The 12,077-nt window shown below is 41.1% G+C and overlaps 1 protein-coding gene and 1 pseudogene across 2 annotated transcripts in view; both read left to right on the forward strand.

Annotated features, from left to right (window-relative positions):
- Positions 1-12,077, forward strand: part of LOC111814451 (leukocyte immunoglobulin-like receptor subfamily B member 4) — a 96,912-nt gene that overhangs the window by 56,037 nt on the left and 28,798 nt on the right. The gene's annotated exons all lie outside the window — the stretch shown is intronic.
- LOC105741175 lies at positions 10,690-11,637 on the forward strand (annotated as a pseudogene).

Consider the following 12,077-nt stretch of genomic DNA (forward strand, 5'->3'; position numbering starts at 1 on the left):
CCAGGAGATTTAGTATCTCTGCTTTAATGTTTAGATCTTTAATCCATTTTGACTTTAGTTTAGTGCATGGTGATAGACCTGGGTCAAGTTTGAGTTTTTGGCATGTAGAGAGTCAGTTTTTCCAGCACCATTTGTTAAAGAGGCTATCTTTCTTCCAGTGAGTGTGTTTGGCCACTTTATCAAAGATAAGGTGGCTGAGTGTGTTCATAGGGGCTGCAGTGTCTTGTAATCTATTGCATTGATCCTCAAGTCTATTTTGTTGCCAGTACCATGCTGATTGTATCACAGTAGCATTGTAGTATAATTTCAAGTCAGGAATTGTAATGCCTCCTGCCTTGTCTTTATTGCCCAGAATTGCCCTTGCTATTCTAGGTTTTTTCCAGTTCCAGATAAACTTTAGGAATGATTTCTCTAGGTCTGTGAGTTATGTTGGTGGTATTCTGATAGGGATTGCATTAAATGTGTACAGCAATTTTGGGAGTATGGCCATCTTCTCAATATTGGTTCTTCCTATCCAGGAGCATGAGATAGCTTTCCATTTTCTGAAATCCTCTACAATCTCTTTTTTAAGAGTACTGTAATTTTCATTGAAAAGATCTTTGACTTCTTTATTTAGGTTAATTCCAAGGTATTTCATTTTCCTCAGTGCTATTGTAAAAGGTATTGTTTCTATAATTTCCCTCTCAGTGTGTTTGTTGTCTGTGTAGAGGAATGCTATTGTCTTTTGCGTATTGACTTTATAACCTGCTATGTTACTGAATTTCTGTATTAATCCTAGTAGCTTCTTGGTGGAGTTTTTTTGGTCTTCCAATTAATGTTTCATGTCATCTGCAAGTAAAGATAATTTAACTTCTTCTTTGCCTATTCTTATTCCTTTTATTTCTTTCTCTTGTCTAATGGTTCTGGCTAAGGATTCCAGAACTGTATTGAATAGGAGGGGTTTTAGAGGACATCCTTGCCTTGTACCAGATATAAGAGTAAAAGATTTCAGTTTTTCCCCATTTAGGATTATGTTAGCTATTGTGTTTTCATAAATGGCATTTACCAAGATTAAAGTGGAGGCCATCTACTCCAATTTCTGTAGGACTTTGAACATGAATGAGTGTTGGATTTTGTCAAAAACTTTTTCTGCATGAATGGAGATGATCATGTGGTTTTTAGTTTTCGCTCTATTGATATAGTGTATTACATTTATAGATTTTCAAATATTGAACCATCCTTGCATCCCTGGGATGAATCCTACCTGGTCATGGTGTATGATCTTCTTGATTATTTGCTGTGTTCTATTTGCTAGGATTTTATTGAGGATTTTGTTGTCTAGATTCTTGAGGAAGAATGGCCTGTAGTTCTCTTTCTTAGTTGTGTCTTTCCCTGGTTTTGGTATGAATAGAATACTTCCCTGCAGATATGATTTTAGGAGGATTGCTTCATTTTCAATTTCACTGGAGAATTCGAGGAGTATAGGGACTACGTCTTCTGTAAATGTCTTGGAGAATTCAGTTATGTATTCAACCGGACTTGCACTTTTCTTAGTAGATAGGTTTTTAATTATATCTCGTGTTTCACTGGCTGTTATTGGGCTATTGAGAGTGGTTATATTTGTTGATTCAGTTGTGGTAATTTGTACCTTTCTAGGAATCTGTACATTTTTTCTATGTCTTCTATTCTGTGAGAGTAAAGATTCTCAAAGCAGCTATTGATAACCTTCTGAATTTCCACCGGGTCTGTTGGAATTACACACTTTTCATTCCTTATTTCTTGTATTTGAATTTTTTTCTTTCCTCTTTTTGATAAGGTTAGCTAGGGGCTTATTGATTTTATTTAATCTTTCAAAGAACCAGCTTTTTGATTTTTTAATTCATTGAATTGTTTTACTCATCTCAATTGAATTAATTTCTGCTCTAATCTTTGTGATTTCTTCCTGTCTTTGGGCTCTGGGTTTGGTTTGCTCTTCCTTTTCCAGTTGTTTAAAGTGCAGCATTAGGTTATTTATTTGTTCCCATTCTGTTTTCTTAATGTGTGAGCTCATAGCTATGAATTTCCCTCTGAGAACTGCTTTCATTGTATCCCATAAGTTATGATAAGTTGTGCTTGAAGTTTCGTTGAATTGTTCATATGGTTGAATTTCTTGTTTAAGTTCATCTGTGACCCATTGGTTGCTGAGTAGGGTGTCATTTAATTTCCATGCACTTAGGTTTTTTTTTTCTGGTTTCTTTTGTCATTTGTCTCATGTTTCATTGCACTGTGGTCAGATAATGTGCATGGGATAATTTCTGTTTTTTTACATATACTTAAGCATGACCAATGGACCAGTATGTGGTCTATTTTAGAAAATGACCCATGTGCAGCTGAGAAAAGTGTGTATTCAGCTGTGTTTGGGTGGAAAACTCTGTGTATGTTCACCAAGTCCATTTGCTTTAAGCTCTGGTTCAGTTCTGTTATTTCCTTCCTAGGTTTTTGTCTGATTGACCTATCTTTTGCGGATAAGGGGGTTTTAAGATCTTCTGTTAAGATTGTGGTATTGGATATCAGATTTTTCATGTTCTTTAAGATTTGCTTTATATAGTTGAGTGCTCCCGTGTTTGGTGCATACATATTTATGAGTGTTACCTCTTCCTCTTGAATTATCTCCTAACCAGTATATAGTGGCCTTCTTTATTTCACTTGATCATTCTTGGTTTGAATTTGGGACTGTGTTAGAATAGGATTGCTAATCCTGCTTTTTTCTGAGGTGCTCAGGTGTGTAATATTGTGTTCCATCCTTTGACTTTCAGCCTATGAATATCTTTATGAGTCAAATGTGTTTCTTGTATACAGCATATTGTTGGATTTTGTTTCCTAATCCAATGTGCCCATTTATTTCTCTTAATTGGTAAATAAAGTCCATTTACATTGATGGTTAGAATTGTGATGTATTGCCTCACGATTGACCTGTTATTTACCTATTGTCATGTACTCTTTTCTCGTTTGTTTAATTGTTTGCCCTATTTAGTTGTTTGCTTCTGATCTCATTCATGGAGTTCTGATCATTTTGGTTCCTCTGTAGAACATCTTTCAGTAGCCTGTGTAGGGTTGGCTTTCTCAACATGAAATTCTTTAGTTGTTGTCATGGAATTATTTTACTTCTCCATCAAACTTGAAAGAGAGTTTTGCAGGGTATAGTAGTCTGGGCTGGATTTTGTTTTCATAGAGGACTTGAAGTACTCTGCTCCATGCTCTTCTGGCCTTCATGTTTGTGAAGAGAAGTCGGCCATCATTCTGATGGGTTTTCCTTTGAATGTGGTCTGCTTCTTTTCTGTAGTGGCTTTCAGGATATTATTATTGTGCTGAATTTCTGGGATCTTGACTATTATATGTCTCGGTTAGTTTTTAATTGGGTTGAGGTTACTTGACGTTCTGTATATTTGGTTACCTGAATGTCAGATTGTTTCCTCATATTTGGGGTGTTTTCTGCTATTACTTTTGCCCATAGTTGTTTAATTTCATTTGTATTGACTCCTTCTTTCTCATTGATGCCTATTATCCTCACATTGCTCATCTTTGCATCATCTTGCAAGTGATGAATTACTTCTTCCTGCATCCTAGTTGTTTTTAAGAGATCTTTTCTTACCTTTGCACTATCTGCGCCAGCAGCTTCAAGATCTGAAATTCTGTCTTCACTTTAGCTCAAACAGTTTTGCAAGCTTGTGATTGAGATTTTAAGTTCCTCTATATTTCTTTGACTCTGCTTCATGTTATCTATTTCTTTCTTGTATTGCTCATTCAAGGAATGTGTCATTTTTCTAATCTCGTGTATTTTTTTTACTGATGTCTTCTTCAGAAGCAGTTATTAATTCTTTTATGGCAGAGTTTTTTTGTTTTTTCAGATTGGGTTTTCTCCATATGCTTCTGCATTTTATTCCTTACTTTAGATGCTCTGAGTGCAGTGAATTCCTTTTTTATTTCAGAAAATAATTCCATTCCGAGTTCCTCTATAACTTTATGGTGTTGTTTTTTTCCTTTTGACACTAATAATTCATACATTTGTGCTGAGCTAGTGTCCTCTGCACTTGTTCTGGGTGGGCATTGGGTTTCCTCCATATATTTCTGCATTTGATTCTTTACTGCAGATGCTATTAATTCAAGGATTTTAAAAAAATTTCCAATCTGAGTTCCTCCATACCTATGTGCAGTTGTTTATTTCAGAAGCTCTTGATTCATTGATTTCTGCTGTGGGATTCCCAATTTGTTCTGTGTTAGTGTTTTGCATTTATTATGAGTGGGCTTGGAGTTTGAGATTGCATTTTGCTCCTTCCTGTTGTCATTTTGTATAGTACTGTCTTCTGAACTTTGTTGTAGATCTTTGGTGCAGTTATAACCTTAGCACCTACCAATGTTCAGGTTCAGATCTACAATGTTTGGATTTATCCAGTTGTGCCTGGCTTGGGTCTGGCTGCTGTGGTCAGCTCCTTCCTGCTGCCATCCTTGGGAATGATCCTGTTGTGCCCCTCTGGCAAGATGTTCTGCTCTTGGACTAACTGATGGTTTTGTCCCCTACTTTCTCTGCAATGACTGCAGCTACAGAGTTTCACCCTAGTCCTGTATGTGAGGACTGAGCTGAGTCTGACGGGGTCAAGGTGGAATAGGTTTGAGAGAAGCTCTCCACCACACTCACTGGGCCTGGGCTAGGTCTGGATATGGGGACCTGAGAATGCAGCAGAGGTTCTCACTCTCTGGGCAGGAGTGGGCGGGGGGACTGTGGAGTGGTCGTGGTGTTCCAAGGGTGTGGAAGAAGGTCTCATCCATGCTGTGCCTAGGCTTTGACTAAACCCATGCTGCTGGCTCAGGGTAGCCATAACACTGATTTCCATACTGATTTCACCAGTCTACATTCCCACCAGCAGTGGAGAATGGTTCCTAAAATAGATGTGAAATTTTTTTCTTTTTTTTTTTTTTTTTTTTTTTTTTTGGCAGAACACGTGATTGAACTCAGGCACTTTCACATGCCAGTGAAGAGCTTATTCTACCAAGCCATCTTTCCAGACCTCAAAGGATATTTGAAAACAGCCAAGTATTGAGGGAGTGGCATGTCTGCTGTTAGGCGCTTTTAACCAGATTTATGTTGAGAATCAAGAGCAAAGAGACCGTTAGGATGATTTAAAATATTGTGAGTTTTCCAGAAAGAAAGCTCCAATAAAGCTTTGGACTGAAAAGACAGAGCTGAGAGAATCTCCTTTGATGGAAAGGAACCAGAGAATCGAAAGGATGGCTGAGAGCATCACTGGAGGCAGAAGGTCTCCACCATTTACAGTCTCCTAATTTCAAAGGACAAGAACTTTGCCTTGAGGGGAAAGCCACTGAGCCCCATGCTCCAGAATAGAGGGGGATACCACAGCCATTTCGAGCATGGTGCCATCATGGAGAATTTGTTCTCAGAATCAGGGTCAGAGTGCTCAGTGATCCAGGCACTCGACCCCCTACAGCCAAAAGAAAAGGCTGGTTACTGCTCCAGCTGGCAGCAGACATTGGCATCATCCACATGGTGTTGGTTTTAGGTGCTTGTAGGATGCAGGAGTTCTGAAGTTAAGAAGGTTTCCTGAGCTGGAGAGACAGCTCAGTAGAATAAACACTTCCCTGGCAAGTGCAAGTACCTGAGTTCAATCCCCAGTTCCACAAAAGAAGGAGAAAATAATAATAATAATAATAATAATAATAATAATAATAAGGCTTCCAACTAGATTGCAGAAGGCCTTGGAGGCCAGGAAATTTGCCCTTGAAAGGGCAATGTGTGAAGCAGAGAGTGACAACCTTAATATGCAGTGGAAACCCCAAAAGTTTGGAAAATCCAGGAACATGGATTGTCTAGGAGGAACTGCAAGGAGGGAACAAAACTGGAGAGGAACCATGGAAGTTACCACCAAGAGTGCCATAGGGGTGGAGCCATGCAGAGCTCGTAGTTTGCCACAAATTGCTTTGGATGTCTCACATGGACATACAGGACTTAATGTTTGTCCTTCTGGATTTTGGGCTTGCTTTGGTCCAAAGGTCTGGTATCCTACTGTTTGTACCTTTTGGAATGGTAATGTTTATCTTCTGCCTTGACTGTTGCAAATGTTTACCTTTTTTCATTTGTGCATAAGCTCAAAGCTAAGAGTTTGCATTAGATCTTGGGAAGACTTGGGACTTGGACTTTTCAGCAATGCTAAATTGCAGGATTCTGGCAACTCTTATAGATGGACTAAAATGTCTTTCCCACAAGGGATGTGCATGAGACATTGCAGGTCTATGGGCAGAATGTTATGATTTGGGCCTAGTTGTCCCCCATAAAAACTCACGCAGTCATTGGGCAGGATTTCTAGAGTTTGTGATTAGCTCATTATCCTCTGCGATTATGGGTCTGAGTACTGCTGGGATTATTGGTGTGAATGCTAGAGCCATCCTGGTGTGGTTAAGGGAGGAAAGACTTCCTCTCTGTAGCCTCTGTTGCTGCTATCCTCCCATTTAGCTCTCCTGCTCTTTTCCACTGCCATAAAACTTGCTCTCGGCCATATGCCTGGCTGTCTTGGATCCAGCTGAGTATGGACAGAAACCTTCAATAACTGAGAGCTAAGAATATCTTTCCTTCCTTCATTTTGGGTGTAGAGTATTTCTCCCAGCATTGAGACAAGACAAACTGAGACACTGACCTACAAGGAATCCAACATCCCACTTCAAAAAATAAACAGGATGGAATAGCCAGACTCATCCAGAGGATAGTCTGCACTCTGCAATCTATAGCTGCAAAAAATTACTAGGAAACAAATAACTCAGACTTTGCCACCAAAAAATACAAAGATCCAGTACACATCACCTATCACCTAAGCCAGATGAAGAAATGAGAGGTCTCAGTCAGACCGTCTGCATGAGCCCAGCTGCCCTTGCCAGTGTAGCGTTCTTAGACAACAGAAGGCCCAGCTCACAAGGGTTCACTTGTCAGGCATAAGTGAAGACAAGTCGCACCACAAACTCTGCCCAAAGCACACAGACCTGACAGGAGGTGATGCCCTTTAGAAGGAAAGCTTGGTGCTCAGGCAGCCAGAAGCTGGGCAGACACTCAGCTTGCTTTTCTGAGATTTACTGGGAAAAGGTTATACAGGAATCACAAGAGCAGTGTTATAAGCACTAGACGATTCTCCAGTTTCTCAGGCATCAACTCAGATGTTTGAGTCACAGGATTAGGGTATGCATTGGGCTACTGGGAGAAGCAGAAATGGACAGGTTGTGACCCAGATCACCTGACATCTCCAGGGTCACAGTGAGCTCTGAACCAGGAGGTTCTGCCTGGCTCTATGAAAATGAGTCCGACTGGTTGCATAAGGGCCATAAGTTGCTATAATTTCTGTCTAGGTGACCCCTAAAGCCACGTGCCATCTTAGGCTTTTACAGAGTTGGGTAAGTCTGGTGGGTGATGCTCGGATTGAGGGTATATAATTGATAACTCAGGCCACAGATTGCTTTGGCATTGCCTCAATCCCAGCCATGTAGGTACAATATGTGAGGGACAGAAAGAGCCTTGTCCCCTTCTCTGTTCCTTTCACTGTCTTCCAACATGTGAACTGTTGCATCTCTACTATGCCACGCTGCCTTAGAGCCTTCCTGTGAAAGACCGAAAGCGCCATAATCTGTGAGCCAGTGAACCTATTATCCTCGGACTTCAGAGTGTTGAGTATTTTGTCTCAGCAATGACAAAAATACCAGAGACAGAATTTGGTAGCAGAGAAGTGGGGTCATTGCTCTGCTCTGATCATACCTGATGATGTATTTCAGGATCCTCTTGGGTTGGCTCATGGAAAGACTAGGAGATGCACGCTGAAAAACTAGAGATAGAAGGAAAGGTTTATTCAGTGCACTGTGTGTGGAGGTTTCATTCAGTAGTCAGCTGTCTCAGTAGCAGAGGGCAGCAGTTCATGATAGTAGAAATAGCAAAAGCAGGCAAAAGAAACAGACTAACAGGAATTATGGTTTGTGTCTAGTTTCTTGAACAAAATGTGAGCAAAAATGTTGAGCTCCATCCACTCTGATGCCCGTTCTGATTTGTCACTTTCTGTTCTTCATAGATGGCTCATTCATTCCAGAGTTTAATGTGGACCATGAAGGGTTACACAAAGATGCTCTCAGTCTTTAGCTGTCTGGTCCCACCTCAGAGACCATTTCTGCCCTTCCAGGCATCCAGCAGCACAGCTCCAAGGACAAGAAGGATGAGGATACCCAGGCTCAGCCGGATGATATTCTCTGTTGTGTAATCTGGGGCTGAAGAGAAGAAATTTTAATAGAACCAAGAACCCATAATACAAAGACCACATACAGAGCACCCATTTTCCAAGTCAAATGGAGCCCTCAGCAGTGGTCGCATCCAGACCATATTTATCTTTGAAGCATTCTCGATTACAGGAGGCTTGGCTCACAATGAGGTGATGCCCGGTGGAACGAAAGTCTGGCGCTCTGGATACCCATGACACTAGGTGCCCTACAGGTAAGTGTCCTGGATTAACCTCACTGTCCTGGTGAGAATTAGCCGACAGCCGGCTGTGCAGGGATCAGGAAAGTGGACTCAGTGGTAGGTCGGATTTGTCTGGTTTCCCTGACATCACTGCACCCAAGGCACTGTTCAAGATGAGAATCAGAGAGCCATGCACACCTGGCCAAGGTGCAGAAAGGCACAGCTGCTGCCCGGATCGCACATCTCCAGGGTAAAAATTAGATCCAATCCAACAGGACATACCTGGCTTTCACAAAGGTCAAAGGGGTGAATTTTCAACAATCTGTGTTCCCCACAACAGGCAGGAATCCAGGAGTTAAGGTCTTTGGGTTTGTGGTCTTGGTTGCAGACAGCATAGAAAATAACCGTGTCCTCTAATTTGTAGAGTCACCAACCCAGAAAACTCCAGAATCAATCACAGCAAAATGCCACACAGATCTCAAGAATTCACTGCCCTTCCTGGAACAGCATAGAAATCTTTCTGCCATGGAAAGAGGGCATGGAGATGACAGGAGAAGGGTGTCACTGTGCAAATCATAGCATGCACATTCTGAGATGAAGCATAAGCCAGCAGAGGAAGCCTGCCAGGGTCTCCCTTTCATGAACAGGAAGATGAAGGATTTCTCATTATGGGCTGGGAGACTCCCATGATCTTCCCATTGGATTCTAGGATTCAAGACAGGCACAGCATTAAGACTGAACCCTGGGGCCAGGGAGATGGCTCAGTAAAATAAGTGCTTGCCTGGCAAGCTCAAGGGCCTGAGTTCAGTCCTTGGTTCTACCAAAACAAACAAACAAACAAACAAACAAACAAACAAACACAGCCCAGAACAACTAGAATCACTTGATGTGGTGACCAGTGGAAAGGAGACTGAATTTAGAGATGAATCTGGGCTTACTGGTATAAATGGGAAGGAGCATTCCAAGGGAAATCAAACATGCAATTTAGATCCAGAAGATTTTTCAGTCTCCTAAGTTGTGGCAAAAGGGATGTGGGGAAGCAGCCACATCCAGATGGAGGACAAAGCCCTGGTGCAGCAGAAAGGTTAGGGAGTGTCACAGTTTGGGTACATATCTGCAGGCTGTGCTGAGGCTGAGGTCCTATTCACTGTGCCCCAGTCAGTCCCGGAAGTATACATGAGAGAGAACAGCACAGCTGCTATAAAGAGCCTGCTCAAAATAGGGCAGTATGGGACAAAAATTCAATTGCAAGATAGGTCTTATTTGAGGCAGGCCAGACAGTCAGGAAATTTACTTTGCCAATGAGGAAGCAAGAATATATTGACCAATTAGAACTGGGTTTAGGGGGCAGAGAGAAACTGAGATAGCTAGAGTGATACTTGACTGGAAATAGACAGGGTGGAGGACTCAGTGTCAGTTGGGAAATGGACTTAGCAACAGGAATTTGTGGATGCAGCTTGTGCTGATCAAGAGCATTGCTGGGAGAATTTACTCTTCAGATACCTACTATGAAATTCACAACTAGTGACACAAGAAAGCGATCAATGATGTACAGTGTGCCTAAGGAGAGTCACCTAGAGAGAACAATTCTGTCAGGCTTTCACAGAGAGCAAATTGGTCAAGCAATGGTCGTGACTCATCTAGATGGCTGGCAATGACAGAAGATCTACAGGTTGTGTACTTGGTTCCAGCGTAAACCCTGAGGTGATTTGAGTGACCTTGTCAGATACAAAAGTTACATTTTCAGTTATATAAGTCTTGTTTTAACTTGGTTTTTACTGTCCAACAGAAAATTATACTTACAAGGTATAAAAAGTAATGCCATATTAATCTGTTGAGGTGTAAAAGGCTCAACTCAACAACTTCTGACAATTGCCAGTTCTACTGATTACCCACTACTATTATACTGTTGGAGTATATTGGGTTATTTTGCTGAATTCAAATACTACAATCTTTAGACTGGTTTCAAGATGAAAAGGTCCTTTATTTAGACTTTATTTATTTAGACTTCTCTAAATACAGCTTGTCTAACTGGAGTGGAACACCCATCTTTGAAGAAAAAAATGAAAAAGGGGGATATATTGGGAGCCAGAAAGCTAGGAAATAAATCAAGTATATGAAGGTGGGACTCGGCCCAGTGCTAAAGCAAGCAAGCTAGCTTTTTCTCCCTGTGGTGCTGCTTGGCCTGCAGGTCTGTGTAGGGCTGCAGACATGGGTCTATATTACACAGGATGGGTTTTGTTAGGGTTGTCAAGAATAAGGCCTACTTTAAAAGGTACCAAGTGAAGTTTAGAAGACAATGAGAGGGTAAAACTGATTACTATGCTAGGAAATGCTTGGCAATACAAGACAAAAATAAGTACAACACACCTAAATACAGGATGATAGTTCGTGTAACTAACAGAGATATCATTTGCCAGATTGCTTATGCCCATACTGAAGGGGATATGATAGTCTGTGTGGCATATGCACATGAGCTACCAAAATGTGGTGTGAAAGTTGGCCTAACAAATTCTGCTGCAGTGTATTGTACTGGCCTGCTGCTGGCCCGCAGGCTCTCAATAGGTTTGGCATGGATAAGATCTATGAAGGCCAGGGGGAGGTGACTAGAGATGAGTACAATGTGGAAAGCGTTGATGGCAAGCCTGGTGCCTTCACCTGCTACTTGGCTGCAGGCCTTGCAAGAACTACAGCTGGCAATAAGGTTTTTGGAGCCCTAAAGGGTGCCGTGGATGGAGGCCTGTCTATCCCTCACAGCACCAAACGATTCCCTGGTTATGATTCTGAAAGCAAGGAGTTTAATGCAGAAGTACATCGGAAGCACATCATGGGTGAGAATGTCGCAGACTATATGCACTACCTAATGGAAGAGGATGAAGATGCTTACAAGAAACAGTTCTCTCAGTACATGAAGAACAATGTGACTCCAGACATCATGGAGGAGATGGATGAGAAAGCTCATGCTGCTATACGAGAGAATTCAGTCTATGAAAAGAAGCCGAAGAGAGAAGTTAAAAAGAAGAGGTGGAACCGTCCCAAAATGTTCCTTGCCTAGAAGAAAGATTGGGTAGCTCAAAAGAAGGCAAGCTTCCTCAGAGCTCAGGAGCGTGCTGCTGAGGGCTAAACCAAATTTCTGTGAAGATTTTTCAGATAAAGACCAATCAGCTTATTCATCAAGCAACTGCTTCTGTGTTAAGCTCTTGTTAGAAGAGTCTAGGAAATAAACTGAAGAACAAGAATTAACATTTTTCTTTTCTCGAAGAAATATAATTTTTTCCCCAGAAAAACATCTTGTGTGTTGACTCCAGCAAAGTTCATACTTCTTGGGCTTCTGTTCTCTTTATTATCCCTCAAATATTAAAAGTTTGGCAAGCAACAGACAAGCAACAACAACAACCAAAACCAAAACCAAAAAAAAAAAAACAAAAACAAAAACAAAAACAAAAACAAAAAAACAACCCAGAAAACAAGCTATCTAACTCCTGAGATGAACATCTTGTCTGGTTAAGGTTTGTTATCAGTTGCTAGGCAACCTAGTATCATGTGATACTAACTTCACAAAAGTGTAAATAAAGGACAGTTTTGTTGTGGAAAAAAGAGGGAAGGTTATATATATATA

This window comes from Octodon degus, unplaced genomic scaffold, assembly GCF_000260255.1.
Source record: "Octodon degus isolate 3935 unplaced genomic scaffold, OctDeg1.0 scaffold00320, whole genome shotgun sequence".
Lineage (NCBI taxonomy): Eukaryota > Metazoa > Chordata > Mammalia > Rodentia > Octodontidae > Octodon > Octodon degus.